The following is a 19220-nucleotide window of genomic DNA, read 5'->3' as shown; positions in this document are numbered from 1 at the left end:
CTAAAAGGATGATGAAACATAACTCTGCCTCAAAATCAGCAAACCACAGACTGCTCTGCTTTTAAAGTAAGAAAGGTTTTTTTTTATTTGCAGAGTAAACTTAAAGTAATTCCTTCAGCTTCCTCACCTTCCAGGACCAAGATTCCTAACTAGACATCTTTCAAATCAGAACCTTTCCAAACAACCTGAAAAACTCTCATGAAGAAACCTGCATACGACACAAGGAATCCTGACAATCGCAAATAACTGTAAACAGATGCTTGTTAGAGAGAGTCAAAGAGCAGCATACCACCAACCCTCAAAAGGAATATAAACCTTTTGGGTAATTTTCAACTGGTATTCTGTCCAAACTGTGTGAATAGATGTTTATAATCTCCGCCTGGAAAACCTTGAATCTCAAGCAGATGCCAAAGGAGCATTTTTTCATCCTCCTAAACCAGTTTTGAAAATGCTTATTCTACCATCCTCCATTCCAGTCATACAGGTGTGGTGATTGATGATGGCTAGTGATGATATGTCTGTTTCTGTTATTCAATAAAGAATCTTTAAAATATACGGGTGTGCAGGCTCATGCCTTTAACTGAATCTCCTACCTTGCTAACCATATGCAGTCTTCTTTTCAGTCCCTTTCCTTACTCTCAGGAGACCATTAAGGAACCGCTACAACAATTACAATGTTCACTGTGTACATCAACAAATTAATTCCTCAGGACCTATTTAATGACTCAAGTGACCAACTAGACCTCCAAAACGTGCCTCGTATCCATCTACTTGCCGTGAAATTAAATGACCTCGATGCTTTAATCAGCAATCTCACTCACAAGCTAAGACCCCCTTAGGCAAAAGTATGCATTAAAGCAGAAACACCTATACTATCATCTAGCTGCTGCATTACAAGTCTAGCATATGTTTGGCCTCCACACATTGCATTGCCCCCGCTCACCTTTCCCACATGCATGTACCTGAAGCATCTCAAACTGCTTAAGAATAATCTGTTGTAAACACCTTTATGCTGTGTCAAGACTGCCACAACATGGTCGGAGTCTAAATCTAGCCCTCACAATACACAGGCAATTCTTCACATCTAGGTAAAAGTATCTCAACACTTTGCAACCCTACAAGACAGCTCTCAAATACAATCCTCAAACAAAGCAACAGTGATACACAGACAGTCATTCCACACAAACAATACCTGCCCTTGCTAATTGAGAAAACCTCCAACCCTGCACTCCCATCACGAACAATCCATCAGGCTGGTCCTGCATGATAAACCCAACATTCAGTTATTTTGTCGCAAAACACCCATACTCGTTATTGAGTTCTCAACTTGCCCTTCAAAGACATCATAAAGACTTCAACATGCCTCCTCTCGTCATAAAGCCCCATCTCTCACTATAAAGATTTCAACATGTCCCATCCCTGTATAAACACTAAACATGGCCCTCTCTTACCATTAAGATCCATAATCCCAATTATAAAGATTCCAAAATGGTCCCTTTCTTGTAAAGAAACCTGCTACTCTTCAATATTCAGATTTCAACTTGCCCCTCGATGGTTGTACATAACTTAACTGATTACTCTTTCACCGTAAACAACCTGCTGCACCTCACAACACAAGCCGCAAATTGCACCCCTTTCACAGTATGGTCCAATTCGGACTTAATCCAATTTAGGTGAAAAACAACCAAAGTATCATCACGTGTTCCATTCTTTCCTATGGACTCTCTTTACCCTCTCTCCCTCGAGTAGTCTTTCTTCCACTTTCTTTTTTTTTTTTAGACAAAGGAATTTTCTGAACTGGCCTTTGAGTGGAGGAAGCAATAAATGTGCAACCCACCAGGGGTAACACCTCACTATGGAGAGTTACATTATTTATTTTCCATTGTTAAGGCGTCATACAAGCCGCCTTTTTTCAAAAAGAACCAAACTGACAACTCTCTCAGCTAAGAAAGACTAACCTTTCCATCTCTAAACATAAAATCTAAACACAGATTCACTAGCATCATAAAGGTTCAGCATACTCCCCTTTACAATACGAAAGACCAGAATCTTTGTTTTTCCAGGTGTAAAGAGCCCAAAATGTTCCTCTTGCATTATAAAGAGCCCAGGCTGCTCCATTTTCATCCAAGTCACTTTATCGCATAGCGATTTGAATAACCGTATGTATAGATGCGAAGTGAAGTCTCTAATTTGTTGCATCTGTCCGAACTGCAACAAAGTGCCACCAATTTTAAAGAAGGGCCTGATTTAGACATTACTTAACTGCTACCGGCAACTACCACTTCCTTCTCCATTTTTAAGCTGTCGGATGGGGAGTTGCTTACATTACAATTCCCACTTTACTACAAAACTCTTGCAATGCCTTGCAGTGACATAAGACAATATGTTTTCTCTGTGTATCAGGGACAAATAGGTGCTAGATTTAACAGAGCACCAACCATGAGATGCTGTCTACACTATTCAGACAATGGGAAGTGTTTAAATGTACACAAGTTTCAAACATTTCTTGAATTGTTCACTGCTAATAAACAGGTTTTTTAGATAAAGGATTCATGGAGTATTATATATAGAAAATAAAGATTTCTACATTGAGCTAATAAATCATTACAGTCATCTGATTTGCCTCCGATAGGAAGACATTAAGAACCTGACTGGAAAGGACCCAAAATGTGCCTGACAGATTGGTTTCAGACTGCAAATTACTCAGTCTGATCTTCAACAGACTCCTCTGACCTAAGGGGGAGCAAAGACAAATTTAAATGTAAACGCATATTTTTACAGGATTCCCACATGACACTCACCAATCTCTAAAAGAAGCCTATCGGCCACCAGCTATCATCATCACAAGCAAAGCAAAAAAGCCCTTTCTACAACAAACCAACCCTAAGAGCAGGGCCAGGGGACCGGAACAACAACTGGTTTGCTCAAGAAAGAATCCAACCTGCATTAACTCCCCTTCCAAACTAAAAGGCACCACCAACATAAAACATAGCAAACAACAAGAGAATAAATCATTGTATATCAAATAACTATTAACAGCGCCCAAACAAATGCAAAAGCAATACCAGCAAGCGTTATATTAAAAATATGAATTTATTTTGTCTTTGCAAATTTGTAGGGCACGATCCATGCCCAAGCAAAAGACCACTTCATAAAACTAAAATTTATCATAAGAATTTCCATCAGGTTGATTGGACCATACTTCTCACTGCACTAGATAAGAGATTAGACAGGTGGTTTACCTAAAAATTCAAAACCATAGCTTTACCATCTTTAAAAAAATATTTATACTTCCAGGCCCTTGTTCGCTCAGTCCAAGTTCACACACAAACAACATAGAAAATGTATATTTAAGAAAAAGGGGAAAAAATAGACAACCGGCAAACAAAACATAAATCAACAATAGTATGTACACAATGGGAACAAAGCAATTAGCTAAAAGGTGGTGCTAACTCAAATTGGAAGAATAAGATTGAAATAGACAAACACTGACAAATAGGAGTAGTTTAAATATTCTGTTACATATATTTCCAGGAGACAACCCTAAAACTACACAATTACTAGACTCGTAAGAGCTACAAGAGGTTAGCATTGTTTAGGTCAGGTACAGTAGATTAATAGAAGCATTGGCAAAGCCAAAAAGTCTCGCATATGCAAGAGCTATTGGCTTTGGCAATATGTTTAAGCCATGTTGTACACCAGCATGGCTGTTGTTCAGCATGGCTAAAAGTTAGTGGCATAAAGGAGAGTGGTGTGTAGTGGTGTAAAGTTGAGTATCATGGAGTAAGTAGAGTGAAGTGTTATGGAGTAGCGTGGAGTGGCAAAGATTGGTGTAGTGTTGTGGAGGGAGTAGAGTGTCGTAAAGTGGAAGGAAGTAGAGTGGAGCAGAGAGTTGTAGACTGGAGTGGCATAGATTATCGAGGAGTGGTTTAGAGGGTGCTGAGTGGAGTAGTGTTGTAGAGTCGCGCACAGAGCAGATTTACGTAGAATGAAGTGACAGTGTAGTAGAGTGGAATGGCATAGAATGGAGTAGAGTGGAGTACAGTGTTGCAGTGTCTTAGAGTGAAGTGGCGTAGAGCAGAGTAGAGTGGCGAAAAGTGGAGTGGCATAGTGTCAGAGTGGAGTAGAGTGGTGTAGTGTGTCATAGAAAAGAGTGGAGTAAAGTGGCATGGAGAGGCATAGAGAGTTGTAGAGTGGAGTAATGGCAGAGTGAAGTAGAGTGTTGTGGAGTGGCAGAGTAGAGTTTAATGGAGTAGAGCGTCATAGAATGTAATATCGTGTAGTGTAGTAGGGTGGGGTACAGTGGACTAGATTGAAGGCGCGTAAAATACAGAGCAAACTGGCGTGAAGTTCAAAGGCATTGGTTTTGAATAAAGTGATGTAGAGCAAATTGGCATTGAGCGCAGTGACAGAGTAGAGTGGTCTAGAGTTAAGTGGTGTAGAGTGTAGTGCCACACCATAGACTGCAGTGGCGCAAAGTGGAGTGGTGCAGAGTAGAGTGGAGGGGTGCAGAGTGGAGGGGTGGAGGGGTGCCTGGTAGAGTGCAGAGGTGTGGTGTAGAGTAGTGTACAGCAGAGTGGCATAGAGTGCAGTGGAGCACAGTAGAATAGAGTGAGCAGAGTAGAGTGGCATAGAGTGCAATTGGATTTATTTAGCACTTACTACCCCTGAAGAGGCTTTAAAGTGCTTTACGGCAAGTAGCACGCTACTCCAGAACCCAAGGTTAGTGGTTAATATGTAGGTTATTGCCATTAGTCTAGTGCTCTCAAGAAAAAATTGTATGCATTTACTCCTGTTACTTTGTGATAGATTATACATTACCAGTTAGGTGTGATCATTAGTGGGGTTAGGTGGATTCAGGTGAGTAACTGGTGAGAAAGATAGGCTGGCAGGGTTTAGGTAATGTTAGGCTACAACGGAGTGTGTTAGATTGCGCCTTTCGCACTGATTTTTAGTGCCGGGTATTTGTCCTGCACTGGAAAATCAGCCAGGACGGCACTGTGCGCAGCGCAAGAGAGCGCTACATCTTTTCGCCGCTTGAGTAGATTTCCTCAACGTGAATAGGTTTCTCAACACGAGCGGCAGCGGCCATCTGCGACCGCCCGCTTTGAGAAATCTCGCCAGGAGATGGTCTGGAGTAAGATTTTCCTCGCTAGCCAACTTAATGTTGGTGAGCGTGAACGAGGAAAAAACTCCACTGCGGACGTTTTTTGGAACTCGCGCACTACATGGAGCAAGAGAAACTCCACGAGCGGAGCAGAATTTTGTGTGCAGGCCTAGTTGTGATCTATTAAATGAGGTATCAACCAATTGCTGATTTACAATAAGAAGGATTGAGACAGGCATGAGACTGAGAGGAGGTTACACTCTGAAACAGAAGGCACGCAGAGTAAAGAAAAGGTAAGAAGAGGGTCATTCTGAAAAAAAAGTATGTTGAGGTAAGGTTTTCATGCAGGGTTTTAAGAGTATAATCGGAGAAGGCTTTCTGAGATAGCAAGCAATAGGAGAATGTAAGAAACAATGACAAAAGAAACAACATTATACATAGTGCTCTATATACAGGGCAGACCGTGTACAAATTATTAATCAAAGTCACCCAAGAGCAGCAAACTAAACCGGAGTTATTAATAAATAAATAAAAGCGCATTTTGAACTCGTTTTTTCACTGAAAAAGAAAGGGACTATTTTTAGGTGGATGTTACCACTGCGGCAAAGGTAAGTCCTAAAAAGATACTTACCTGTAACTACAGTTCTCCAGCTTGGGTACGTTTTCTTAGCATCACATGCTAGAATCAATCCACATCATTGAGGTGGCATTTCCACAGTATCTTATAACAGCAGTACCTTATAACAACAGTACATACCTAAAAGGCCTTAAGGCACAGCCACTCTAGTACCACACACTCAATGCAGACTTTATTCGATCAAAATTAAAAATTGATCATAAAAGAATAAATACATAATATATCTTAGCTTCCCATTATAACAATACAATTTAATTCCCCAATTCGTTAAAATACACTTTTAGTCCCCAATGCAATTAAAATCACAATCTAAAATCATTGACATTCTCTCATGAATCGCCCCCAGTTAAAAAAGAGAAAACCTCACAATATATGCATCAATTAATATTATAAAAATCAAGATACTAATCCGACGTCCATCCCCTTTCTCTTCCTCCAGCATGCCCATAAAAAAGAAGCCACTGAAAAACAAACAAACGGGTCTGGTAAAGACTTTAAATCATATAAAGCCACCCGACACTGTGTGAATCTAGCTTTCTTTAACAGTGGCTTTAGATAAGTTTCCCTTTCTTTTTTATATAAAGTACAAAAAATAATTAAATGCATCTCGGATTGTTCTGATGCATTGTCACATGGGCAAGTGCTTAACTCATTAATACTGTAGGTTTTATCGGGATAGCCCAACATACACGGGATGAGGTTTGTTCTAAACCTTAACAGAATGTATCAATGATGTGGCATATTAGATGTGGATAAGTAGGAGAACCGACCCTCAGTGACTGTGGTGTTTTCACAATATAACTTAGAAGTCTGTTTACCTTTAGCCAATTCATTCCTCTTATACTCGGCCATCTTGCAAAACCTATTCGTTCGTTTCTGCTTCGTGATAACCTTGCATGTTGTCGGACCCTTAAAAAGTTCTGGGAGGCCAATTTCACTTAGGGTCTGCTCCACGTATCTCAATCACCTGGAATTCTTCCAATAATCCATATCTAAACAGCTCTTTATTATTAGTTGAGTAAGCGGTACAGATTCCCTTCTCCATATAGAAGCGCCATAAAAGTAATGGTGCTAATTTTATCTGTTCTACAATATGTGGGAGGTCCAACTCCCTATGTAATATACAATTCATAGGGGGGGGGGAGGGACCAACCACAGATTTAAAAATATATTCTCCGTAACCTGCAGTATAGTCGGATCCGCCACCCCCCACACCTCTGCTCCATAAGTTACTGCTGCTTTTACCCATGCCTGGTATATACCACACATTCACCATTGGAAGAAAGAAAAAAAAAAAAACACACCCAACGAGGCAAGAGTACCCTTAACCTAACCTCTCCCAGAGGCCATCTCACCTTAGACCTCCTGCACGAGTGCGCAAACTCAACCACAATGCAGAGCCAATATCTGAGGTGAAGGAGGAGGGAGGGCTGCATGCGAATCAACAACAAAAATCCAATGCTGGAGAACTGAAGCTAATCTCCAGCAGAGATTAATACAGCGATTTAAAATGACCTCCAAACTATCCAACGAGACTGCATATTGCCTTTTACATCCATCAACAATTCTTACAACAAGCAAGTCCCACTGTGCGTAGACTACAACATGCTAAACCTCATTGGAGCCCTTTCAGACTCCAGGCTAAAATGTTAACATAGGAATGGCAGAGAATGCACATTCGGCAACCAAGAATACTGTCCAGCAAGAACAGCAGACTGTGCAATGTATAAATGGCAATAACAGAATGTAAGATAACAAAAGCTTTAGCTAAGTTGTTTGGATGAGAGATGGAATGAATGCCAAGTCTTGGAGAGGTGACTTCCAAGTAAGTGAGCTCTACTCCAAATTACTGAACCAGCAGCTGCTGCAAATCTACTTCACATCTGTACACCTGTTGCACCAGTCAAAATCCCCCAGCAGCCGAGAAACGCGAAAAAATGAAGACCAGTAGGGAGCAGTGAGGGTGCTGACTACAGCCGCATCCAGTGGGAACAATGTCCAGTTCTGATTACAAATGCAAACAAATTAATTACCCCACGTTTCTTCTACCCCCAGCTGCTGGCAAGACCTGTTGCTGGCGCAGTTATGACAATTTGGTTAGGTGAGGTCGTTCTGGACCCACCCGCCCCCCCAGATTTTCAGCCTCTAGAAGCGACCTCTGGCCGTATTGGGCTGAGGTAGGGGAGCTTCTGAATGCTGTCACGGACCGGGAGGTGGAGTTTGATATGGCGGCCTGCTTATTGCTCTGGTTCCCACACACGGCGAAGACGAAAGTGACCAGTAAGTTCATTGACTTGGGCCTCCTGCTGGCCCAGAGAGAAATTACGTGGCACTGGAAATCGCGGGAGGGCCCGTCATATGGGAGATGGATGGCTGAGTTGCAGAAGAGGGCGAGCTGTGAAAGTGTGCTGAGGAGGCGTCAGGCGACCAGGGCAGGGGATGAGAAGGGGCTGGACTGGGTGAGGGCATGGGAGCAGATAGTACAGGCTCTGAAAGATTACCGGCTGGACAGCACTGAGCAAGAGGACCGAGAGGGAAGGGCTCCATGAGGCCGGGAGGCTATAGGCGAATATCCGGTAGCAGTAGCAATAGTAAGCTAGATTTCATGATAGGGGCCCCCGTCAGCAGTATTGGGTGGGCGGGAGGGGGGGGAGGGGAGTTTTCGGGGTGTGGTGCTGATATATTGACGGACAACCGGGGACTGAGGAGGATGGGAGAAAAGCAGCTGTTGCCATGGGAAATTTACCTGCTCGATGGGGTCAGTCTGGTTATGATATTCAGGGGCCTGTAATGTTGTGCCGCCCAGCCTCCGGGATGTGGGCTGAATGGCTGTGTAAAGTGTTACAAGGATGCGAGCCTTTGGGACACATTGTGGGCATGGGAAGTTATTATGGAGTTCTCACACTTAATTCTGCAATAAAAATACGTTTTCAAAAAAAAAAAAAAAAAAATAGAAGCGACCTCTGGTTGTCGAGATCTGGAGTGCACCCATGGCATTGGCAGCATCTCTGTCCTTTATTTTATCCAACATGTCATCAACCAGCGGATTAAAGACGAGATCTCTGTCGAAATGCAGGCTAATGTGGAGTTGTTGAACTTTTGGTTTGAAAACAGAAATATGCAGCCAGGAGAAGAGGCATACGATACTGGAGGTGATTACCGCTCTGGCGGATGTGTCCGCTGCAACTAACACGCACCGTACAGTGTCATTATAGAAATAACTTACCTCCTCTATGATTTCCTCCCCCCTTTTACTGCACTTGTTAGCGGGATGCTGTAGTAGGGCTTCCAACTCCTCCCACTGGGCCTTTCACAGTGTGACAGGAGGTCCACAGAATTGCAGATGAGTCCGTGGGTGGTAGCACAGACTGCTGCAATTGTGCCAGCTGCATCAGTGCGTTTGCTCTCCATGTCAGGGCTGGGAGCGTCACCTATCGCTTGGGAAGCAGCTCGCTTACAGGCAGTGAAGACCACTAAGGAGCCAGGGGGAACGTGCCCCCTGATGTACAAGGATCAGAGGGAGAAGGCTTAAATTTTCTCTCTCTTTCCTGGGTGTTACTACCTGGGAATTTTACTGGCTGTCCAGGGTGGGTTTGATAATGCTCTTCACCAATGAAAGAAACTGGGGGAAAACACACTGTCCTGGATAGTGGCTCGCCCAGGTCATCATTATCAGGCGTTAAAGTGCTTCTCTATCATATGGTAGACAGCTGCACAGTGAATAACCCTGTTGTATGTGGTTGTATCATCTAAAAGGGAAGCCTTAACAGACACATGTTGAAGGTCTGGGTCCCCCACAGGGTTCGATGTCATTCCTAAGAGTCATTCGAGAGGTGTTGGTACAGAAGTGCTTCGAATTCCTCTACTGGGGAATAGGGGTTTCAAAGTCCACTACTGGGCAATAGGGGCTAGGGCTGCCCATGTCCAAAAGGACTGCTGTGACCCCTGTGTGAAACATGGAGGTTATGTAATAGGAAGTGGAATGGGTGTAGGCGAAGGTGGAGAGATGGTAGCCTTGCCCTCAAGTCTTTTATGGGCCACAGGACGAAGCGAGGCATCCAGTTGTGGAGTGTCCTCAAACATGTGCCTCCTCCTTTTGGGAGAAGTCTCTCTGGGAGTAGCAGAAATGTTGCTTGGGTGGTGTAGAATGTAGTGGCGAGGAGTGAAGTGATGCATTGTGGAGTGCGGTAGAGTGCACTGGTATAGAGTAGAGTTACTGCTCGAAGAGCCAGGTCTTGACGAGTCTTCTGAATGTGAGCAGGTCTTGGGTCTGTCATAGGTGGGTAGGGAGGGTGTTCCAAGTTTTGGCGGCGAGGAAGGAGAAGGATCTGCCGCCGGAGGTCGTTCGTTGGATGCGGGGGAAGGCGGAGAGGCTGGCGGAGCGGAGCTGGCGGGTGGGGGTGTAGAAGCTGAGAGTCTTCTGTTGAGGTAGGCTGGTCCGGTGTTGTGGAGTGCTTTGTGAGTGTGGGTGAGCATCTTGAAGGTGATCCTCTTGTCGACAGGGAGCCAGTGTAGGTCTCTCAGGTGGGGGGTGATGTGGCTGCAGCGGGGGACGTTGAGGATAAGTCGGGCGGAGGCATTTTGGGTGCGTTGCAGTCGTCGCAGGTGTTTGGCCGGGATTCCTGCGTAGAGTGCGTTGCCGTAGTCCAACCTGCTGCTGACGAGGGCCTGTGTCACCGTTCTTCTCGTCTCGGTGGGGATCCACTTGTAGATCCTGCGGAGCATGCGGAGGGTGTTGTAGCAGGAGGAGGAGACGGCGTTGACCTGTTTCAGCATGGAGAGGGAGGAGTCGAGGATGATTCCTAGGTTGCGTGCGTGGTCGGTGGGTGTCGGTGCTGTTCCCAGCGTGGTCAGCCACCGGGAGTCGTCCCAGTCTGAGGGGGTGGATCCGAGGATGAGGATCTCCGTCTTGTCCGAGTTCAGCTTCAGTCGGCTGCCTCTCATCCAATCGGCGACAGCCTTCATTCCCTCATGGAGGTTGGTTTTGGCAGTGTGCGGGTCTTTGGTGAGGGAGAGGATGAGCTGGGTGTCGTAGGCGTAGGAGATGATGTTGAGGTCGTGCTGGCGGGCGAGGGGGGCCATGTAGACGTTGAACTGCGTCGGGATGAGCCCTGGGGTACGCCGCAGATGATGTCGGTGGCTTCAGAGTGGGGGGTGGGGGCGAACGCTCTGGGTTCTGCCGGAGAGGAAGGATGTGGTCCAGTCCAGGGTCTTCTCTTGGATTCCGGCTTCTTGGAGGCGTGTCTTTAGTGTGCAGTGGCAGACCGTGTCGAAGGCGGCTGACAGGTCCAGGAGGATGAGGGCTGATGTTTCGCCGTTGTCTAGTTGGATCCTGATGTTGTCAGTGGCGGCGGTGAGGGCTGTCTCGGTGCTGTGGTTTTTTTCTGAATCCGGACTGGGATGGGTCTAGGATGTTGTTGTCCTTGAGGTAGCGGGTCAGTTGCGTGTTGACGATTTTCTCGATTACCTTCGCCGGGAACGGGGGCAGGGAGATGGGCCAGAAATTCTTAAGGGCCTTGAGGTCCGCCTTGGGCTTCTTGAGAAGGGCGTCGATTTCGGCGTGCTTCCAGCTTTCCGGGAATGTAGCTGTCTCGAAGGAGATGTTGATTACTTTCCGTAGTTGGGGTGCGATGGCTGCGTCTGCTTTGTTGAATATGTGGTGTGGGCAGGGGTCTGACTGTGATCCTGAGTGGATGGAGTTCATGATCTTGCGTGTTTCGTCGTTGTTGACGTTGGTCCAGGAGGTCAGGCAGTTGATGCGGGTGGTGTTCGTAGGGGGGGGGGTGGAGTCTGACGATTTCGGGGTGGTCGTGGTGGTGTTGAAGCTGTCGTGGAAGTCAGCGATCCTGCGGTGGAAGGTGGTGGCCAGCGAGTCACACAGTTCTTGTGAGGGCGGGATGTCGTTGGCGAGTTCCTTCACGATGCTGAAGAGCTCTTTGCTGCCGTGTTCGTTGTTGTCCAGGCGGGTTTTGAAGGAGGATCTCTTGGCTAATCTGATGAGAAGGTGATGTCTGCGGGTGGCGTCCTTGTGGGCTGCGTGGCTGTCTGGTGTTCGTTCGTGGATCCATTTCTTCTCCAATTTCCGGCATACTAGTTTGGAAGTCTGGAGTTCTTCGGTGAACCAGGTGGCTTTCTTGCTCTTGCGGCTGTTGCAGGGTTTCTTGAGCGGGGCGAGGGTGTTGGCACAGTCGGTGATCCACTGTCGGAGGCTGCAGGCGGCGGCGTCTGGGTTGGTGGGTGGGTTCTGGTAGAGGGTGGTGGCCAGCTGGTCTTCGGTGATTTTGTTCCAGCAGCGGCAGGGCAGCTGTTGGGTGTGGTGGTGTGTGGTAGGTTTCTTGCAGGTGAAATGGATGCAGCCTCGATCCATCTAGTGGAGTTCGGTGGTGCGGTCGAAGGAGACGTGGGTGCTTGTGGAGAAGATGGGGTCAAGCGTGTGGCTGGCGGCGTGGGTGGGAGTGGTGACGAGTTGTTTGAGGCCGAGGTTGGCGAGGTTGTTGATCAGGGTGGCGGAGTTGGCGTTGTTGTTGTTCTCGAGGTGGAAGTTCAGGTCCCCGAGGAGGATGTAGTCCGTGGAGGCGAGTGCGTGGGTGCTGACGGGGTCGGCGATGGAGTCGCTGAACTGTGGTCGGGGTCCTGGGGGTCTGTAGACTAGTGTTCCTCTGAGGGTGGTTTTGGGGTCAGTGTGGATCCGGAAGTGCAGGTGTTCGGCGGTGCGGAGGGTGTCGTCTGAGTCGGTGGAGACCTTGAGGCTGGACTTGTGGACAAAGGCTATATTCCTCCTCTAGTTCCGTTGGTGAAGTCTCTGCGGGCGATCTTGTAGCCGTCCGGGACGGCTATGGCGATGTCAGGAGCTGAGAAGTCGTTCCACCAGGTCTCAGTCAGGAAGGCAACGTCTGGGGTGGAGGTGTCGAGCAGGTCCCAGAGCTCGACGGCGTGTTTGCGTGCAGAGCGTGTGTTTAGGAGTATGTAGCGGAGGTGGTTGGGTCCGGTCCTTGGTGGTTTGGTGGCTCTGTCGCAGATGAAGCTGCAGGTGCGGCAGGAGAAAGGTCCGTGGGTGCGTTTCAGGGCGGCCTGTAAGCAGCTGTGGTCTCGGCCGGTGTTGAGTGCGTGGAGGGTGCTGGCGTCGTATCGGAGTCTGGTGTCGTGGCGTTCGCGCAGGCCGGGGGTTCTGGCGCTGGGCGCAGTCCGGGCGCAGACGGGCTTGCCATAGGCACGCCAGCGGTGCGGCTGCGCAGCATCCGGCATATATGGGGAGGGAGGAGCAGCTGGGAGGCGGGAGCAGCGAGTGGGCGGGGCCGCAGGGGGCACAGCGGTGGGGAGAAGGAGTGGTACAGAAAGCAAAATGGGGCACAGAGGAGGGGAAAACAGAGGCACAGAGCAAAAAACGGGGCACTAAGGAGGGGGAAGAACGAGTGGCACAGGAAGCAGAGAAAAACAGGTCACAATGGAGGAGGAAAATAACGAGTGGCACAGAAGCAAAGAAAACGGAGGATGGACACACTTACCAGTGCGTCTTAGTAGTGGCAGCAGGAGCACACAGGCGGAGCTGCGTGGAGGGGGAGCGACCTACCAGGAGGGTCAGGGGTCGCTCTCCTCACCGCGCAGCGTCCAGCATATATGGGGAGGTGGGAGGGAGGAGCAGCGGGGAGGCGGCAGCAGCGAGTGGGCGGGGGGCGGGCCGCGGGGGGCACAGCGGCTGGGAGAACGAGTGGTAGAGAAAGCAAAATGGGGCACAGAGGAGGGGAAAACAGAGGCACAGAGCAAAAAACGGGGCACTAAGGAGGGGGAAGAACGAGTGGCACAGGAAGCAGAGAAAAACGGGTTACAATGGAGGAGGAAAAAAACGAGTGGCACAGAAGCAAAGAAAACGGAGGATGGGCACACTTACCAGTGCGTCTTAGCAGCGGCAGCAGGGGCACACAGGTGGAGCTGCGTGGAGGGGGAGCGACCTATCAGGAGGGTCAGGGGGTCGCTCAACAAGATTTAAAGGCCTGTTTAAAGTGATCGAGCACTGGTGGAAGGATACTGTAACTAGGATATGGCCCACAGAAGGGCAATTCTAAAGCTGGACAGTCTAAAACACAAAGCCAGCATATAGAAAGAAAGCAAATGTGAGTCACAAACCACAAAGCCAATGGTAAGCAATGGGCAGAATGCATTCCCAGGGAAGCTTTCTGAATGTACCCAAGATGTTGTTAGTAAACCAGAAAGTAGTGTTGTCTGGTAGGCTTCGGCCTAAAAATTACCTACCAATTACTTGAACAGACAGTCTTAAAAAGTATACTGAACTTAACAAGAAGCCAATGGAGTAAGTACAGAATGGGTGTCACTTGCTGGAATGTTCAAGCTCCAATCACCGGTTTGGATGCAAAATGTCATCTGTTTTTTGGGTATAGTGTTTTCCAAAAAGATCATTAAAAAAAATTACATACATACAAGTACAGTTGCTTTCGGTTAGCCCTGTTCATCCTTTGGTCTGTTTTTGTCTCATTCACATTTTGCTTCTGCCCTCCACATCATACAGGATGGGGAAATGTGTCTTACCCACTTTAGCCATTTGCCTCATTTTGTATAAGTGACGGTATTCTTCCCAAGAACAATGTAGTCATCCACACATAAATGTTTCCCTTTTTTTGCCAAGAACTGGAGTAACAAGCCAAGGTGAAGCTCATCTTTAGATGACTTGTAACACCAATCGAAGATGGTTGCCCTTCCATCCGCAAACAGAAATGGGCAGTCTTCTTTGAATGATTTTTATTATACTCTACCAAAACACATTCAAAGAAAGCAGCATTTGTAAAGTCAATAGCTTGCCAGCCAACACCAGACCTATTGGCTTTGCCAATGCTTGTATTACATGATTAGATGACCTACATCGAGGTTTAGTTTTCTTCATGACCATTCTGTGAAACGTCAGGCATGATTACATGAGCCAAACCCCGTTAAACAACCAGTAAGAATTACACAGAAGCACTACGTTATTGCACCATAGCAACACATCCACTGCTTATGCTGTTAAAAAGATGATGAAACATAACTACTTTAAACTCGGCATCCCATAGACTGCTCTGCTTTTAAGGGTGAAAAGTTATTTTTGCGCAGAGTAAAATGAGAGAGGCGGCAGAGCATTAATTACAACCTAACCCAGAATTGTTTCTTCACTTGTTATCAAGTGGCATGCGCAAAACGTAAAGAGCCTTTATTACGAACACTGCGCAAGGCACTCTGGGTCTGTTGATTGTAGAAAGGAGAAGGTTACTGCAACCCTCAGGCCCAGAGATTAGGCCTCAACTATCAGATTTACATTCAACTCAGTGAACAGGTTCACATTTTGTTCCTGCATCTGTACTCGGTTGAGGGGAAATCAATTTATGATGGAAAAAGTGAGAACTGGAGTCAGCTACAATTCAAACTCTTAGAAAAATGTGGCCATTAACCGTGAAGTTCAAACAGGTTTAGTGGCTCAATGGAACAAACACTGGCTAAGCCAAAAGAACTCGCCTTTCAAAGGCGTTAGCTGGCCATTTGCCAGTCAGTGATTAATATCAATGCTGAACAGCATAGGCAAAAAAAGAGAAAAAATGCTTTGCTGCACAAAAGTTATTTTGACAACCGACATCTCTGAAAGCTGCAAGATCTAACGAGTCTAATTTCAACTGATCTGCTTTAAGAAATTGTATTTATACACTGGGAGAGGCCTTGGCTAGTAAAATAACATTTTACAGGTAACAATGCATTATCATAAGAGGTTTGAGAATAAGGGTATGATACCATTGCAATTCCTGGTATTGATCAGCAAATAACAGTGGCACTTGATTATTTAAAGTGCCCATCAAGTGAAAGGTGATATAAAGGGTAATTGTGTAATGTGGGCTCTTACTGCCATTGAAGGTGCTGTTAACATCATAAACCACATGGCAGAAAGCATAGTTGTTTGTGAATATCACACAAACCTAGAGATTAAAATGTAGAACAAGTTATCAGCCATGTATTTTTATAACATGTTTATTTAGGAGCACGTAGCCTGAAAACAAAGTTTTGTTTTTTAAATGGAGTACATTTACTCAAAGCAATAAGTGAAATACTGGATGATGGTGTTCGATTGTAGTTAGCAAAAAGTATTTAATAGTATGTTTTATCTGCAACTCGGTATTCTTAATCAGTCTACTTTCTTAAGAGAACGGATTTAGACTAGAGAAATCCGAGCTCTACTAGCAAGGTGAAGCAAACACTGGCGATAATTGCAATTACCATGTTCATCTTTAATGAAGACTGTTGAAAAAACAGAGTTTAGAGTAGGCACTGTAGAAGCTACTACCACAGCTAACAATGGGACTTGTTTACATTTTGAATGTTATAGTTCTACTTAGCTTTCATAAGTAAGAGTAAGACTGCTAATTAAGCTTTCCTCCTAACCTTCTTTCCAGCCCAGTATGGTTTATGGACTTTTTGGCCTCTACAGTCCCTCTTCTTCCTCTTTACTTTGTACTGTAACTGTTAGATGAGTGGGGTCCGGCCTCCCCTGGGGGGCTCATCATGGGCTTTCAGTGTTCTTGCCTTGCTGGGGTTTGTTGTGCGTTTTTGTGTTTAATTAAAATTTAACCTTTGCACTTCTCCTTTCATGGTACTGGGGACGCATCTCTGTTTCTATATATCGATGCTGCCGAACCTCCGGGTTGTCGGCTGAATAGCTGTGTCCTGACTTTTGAAAATAAAGGTTTTAAAAAAAAAAAAGACTGCTAATTAAACAAAGAGTTATGGCTAAACACAGAAGCTTCAATTGTTTCCTAATTAAATGGTGGGCAGAGGTGAACCTCTATAGAGCCAGTCATTATTTAGGATATTTTCAATAAGTATAGAAAATATTTCATGGTTGACTGTGAAAAGTGGGCTTTTAGACCACTGCACTGAGCTTAGAGATATAATAGGACCCAAACCTGTAATGTAGATCTATACGATGAGTGAAAATAAATGTTATTGGAATAAGCATAATGATAAAAAGATTTGTTCCATTATTACCACAGTGAATCTCAACTGACTTCAGAAAGCACTGCTTAATGCCTCATTGAATCCATTCAAGCCTGACTTGATAAAGAGAACGAAGAGAACCATATTCACAAGGCCTAGTTTTGATTTTTATCTCGCTGCGTGGATTTAACCCCCTTGCCCTGGTAAGGATTAAATACCTTTGTTAAGATCTGCACCCAAAAAATGTCAGGGCAAAAACCTTACGAGAAAATCTGCAATGTGTAATAGGCACATTTTGCACCACTGTTTACCGAGGAAAGGTAATCAACACTCATTCGAGGCTTAACCTCCCCTACACAACATTAAGGTAGTAAGTGTATGTTACTCACTACACAGAAAGATATATGCTATATTTACTTTTAGATTCTGGGAGTACTTATGCCACCACAGCTATGTCAAAGAATGACCGCGCTAAAGATGGGGGGGGAAGAGGAGGTCAGAAATAGGGAGCGCCCCTCCTCTTATCTAGATCTGTCCGTCACGTCTTAGGTATCTGTCCATGTCTCCGAACTACAAGGCAAGATCCTTTCTCTGTTGTACCTTTTTCCAGGCCTAGATTTTACTTCATCCTTCCAGGAGTCGTTCTTGGTATGTGTGTATGTGTGTATATATATATATATATTTTTTTTTTTTCATCCTTCGGAGACAGAACTCCCTCCCCCCCCTTGACACTTCTCGTGAGTATCTCTTCCCTAGCCCCGGTCCTCGCTCCAGGCCAATGTACGTAGGACTCCACTTAAGATCATGGTACCCAGATTGCGCTATGCCCCAAAACCCTTCCCCCGAATTACTTCCTCCCTCAGTCCTGACTTCCTCCAGGTCTCCCTTCTGTAGGCACGGACCTAATCCAAAGACCCCTCCCTAGGCCTCTACTGCCCTCCCCCGGAGACGCAAATATATAGTTTCGGCTTTCCTCATTACAAGCGCTACACTTGCGTAGAGTTTCTTCGCATAAGGCAACATTCAGCCCCCTCTGCAAAGCAAGCTCCAGGCCCCAATCGTACACTCACCGCCTTGGCTTCTCCTGCGCCGCTCCCGGGGTCCTCCTGACACTGAGAAGCCCCTCCTCGGACGGCCCCGCCCCTCTGGCGGCCCGGACACGCAGCTCAACCAATCACATCCTCGCTATTGGTTGATGCAACCAATCACATCTCTGCATTCTGCATGCAAGCCCATCAAAATCGGGGCGTTGTTCACACACGGACTGACAGGTTGCAGAGTCAATCAATGAAAGAATATCACTAGACCGATACCACATGCGTCCAACAGGAAGTAAATTGTGATTTTATTGGCAACACAACTAACCCAATCACTTGGCCAAGATTGTTAGCAGGGCGGGCTATAAGACGACGACTTCTGCAGAAGGGTGGGGGGAGGGGAGTGGCCAGTTTGCTGCCTGTAAACAGAAAATAAGGTGATCATGGAAGGCGAGGCCTGGTCCTCTGTATAGCCAATGGCGCTGGCGCTTAGTTGACAGACCGGTTGAAGGACCAAAGTGAAGCTTCGGGTCTCTCTGGCCTGGGTAACCTTCCTGTTTCGTCACTGGGCAGAGGGTCAAACTGCTGCATTCCGGAATTGTGCCGTTTTAATGTTTAAATGTAGTTGTAAAAGTAGAGGCTACATGCAATTTAGATAAATCAAACACACTGAATCTGCGTGTAATGCCCACGTATATTTAGAACCCCCACAGTAACATCTCCTCGATAAAATTAATGTCATAGAAAAGCAAGCTCTCTTAATTTTTTATAATATTATGGCAGCCAAATGACATTGCAGACTTTCGTACTTAATAGCGAGCAACTGTTTGCCTGCCGGGACGGACTTCTCTTAGAACCGGTAAAACGAAACCAAAAGTCCCACGTACTAAAGTTACTTCATATGCAATACAAAAAATAGGCTGTCTTCTTGAGTAATCCTTCATTTTAGTTTTAGACACTAGTTCATTAAGTCCAACTATACAAGAAGCAAAAAAAATACAAACAAGCGCAGTAAGGATGAGAACAAGTATCAGTAAAATTGACCGGTACTGTCAAGTACTTTTATTTCTTAATTTTGAGAGGAAGAAAACCTAGTAATTCTCTAGAAGTGCAATATTCTTAATTGAAGTACCGCCACTTCTAAGTAAAAAAAAGAATTTTCAAAGACAATAGGGTTCACCCTGGGACCTTGACCGTGCCAATGATTTTACTTATGCAGCACAGCTACCCGATGCATTATTTTGTAGGCACATCCAAGTATGCACACACCTACACAATTACACCACTGCTTTTCTTATTTTCAGTTACCAATTCGGTTAGGATTAGTAGCTGGAAAGGGAAAACAAACTTTTTTTGTTGTTTTAAAGCATGTAGGGTCACAAGCATCATAGGTGCAGGTGAGGCGTCCATTTAAAAAAAAAAACGTAATGCGGGAAGCAAAATGGGGCAGTAATAACATGGGGGCATGGGT

At 45.8% G+C, this 19220-nt stretch overlaps 1 protein-coding gene across 2 annotated transcripts in view; it reads right to left on the bottom strand.

Moving 5' to 3' along the window:
• Positions 1-17907, bottom strand: part of RAB5B (RAB5B, member RAS oncogene family) — a 154678-nt gene extending 136771 nt beyond the window's left edge. Inside the window, exon 1 of one of the 2 annotated variants that reach the window (XM_085600276.1) lies at positions 17783-17907. The gene's annotated coding sequence lies outside the window, so the exon portion shown is untranslated. The remainder of the gene's footprint in view (positions 1-17782) is intronic. The other variant, XM_085600277.1, reaches the window with a different exon arrangement.
• Positions 17908-19220: the final 1313 nt, after the last annotated feature.

The sequence above is a fragment of the Triturus cristatus genome, chromosome 4_2 (assembly GCF_964204655.1).
Source record: "Triturus cristatus chromosome 4_2, aTriCri1.1, whole genome shotgun sequence".
In the NCBI taxonomy this organism is placed as follows: Eukaryota; Metazoa; Chordata; class Amphibia; order Caudata; family Salamandridae; genus Triturus; species Triturus cristatus.
This window is presented reverse-complemented; position numbering and strand designations above follow the sequence as displayed.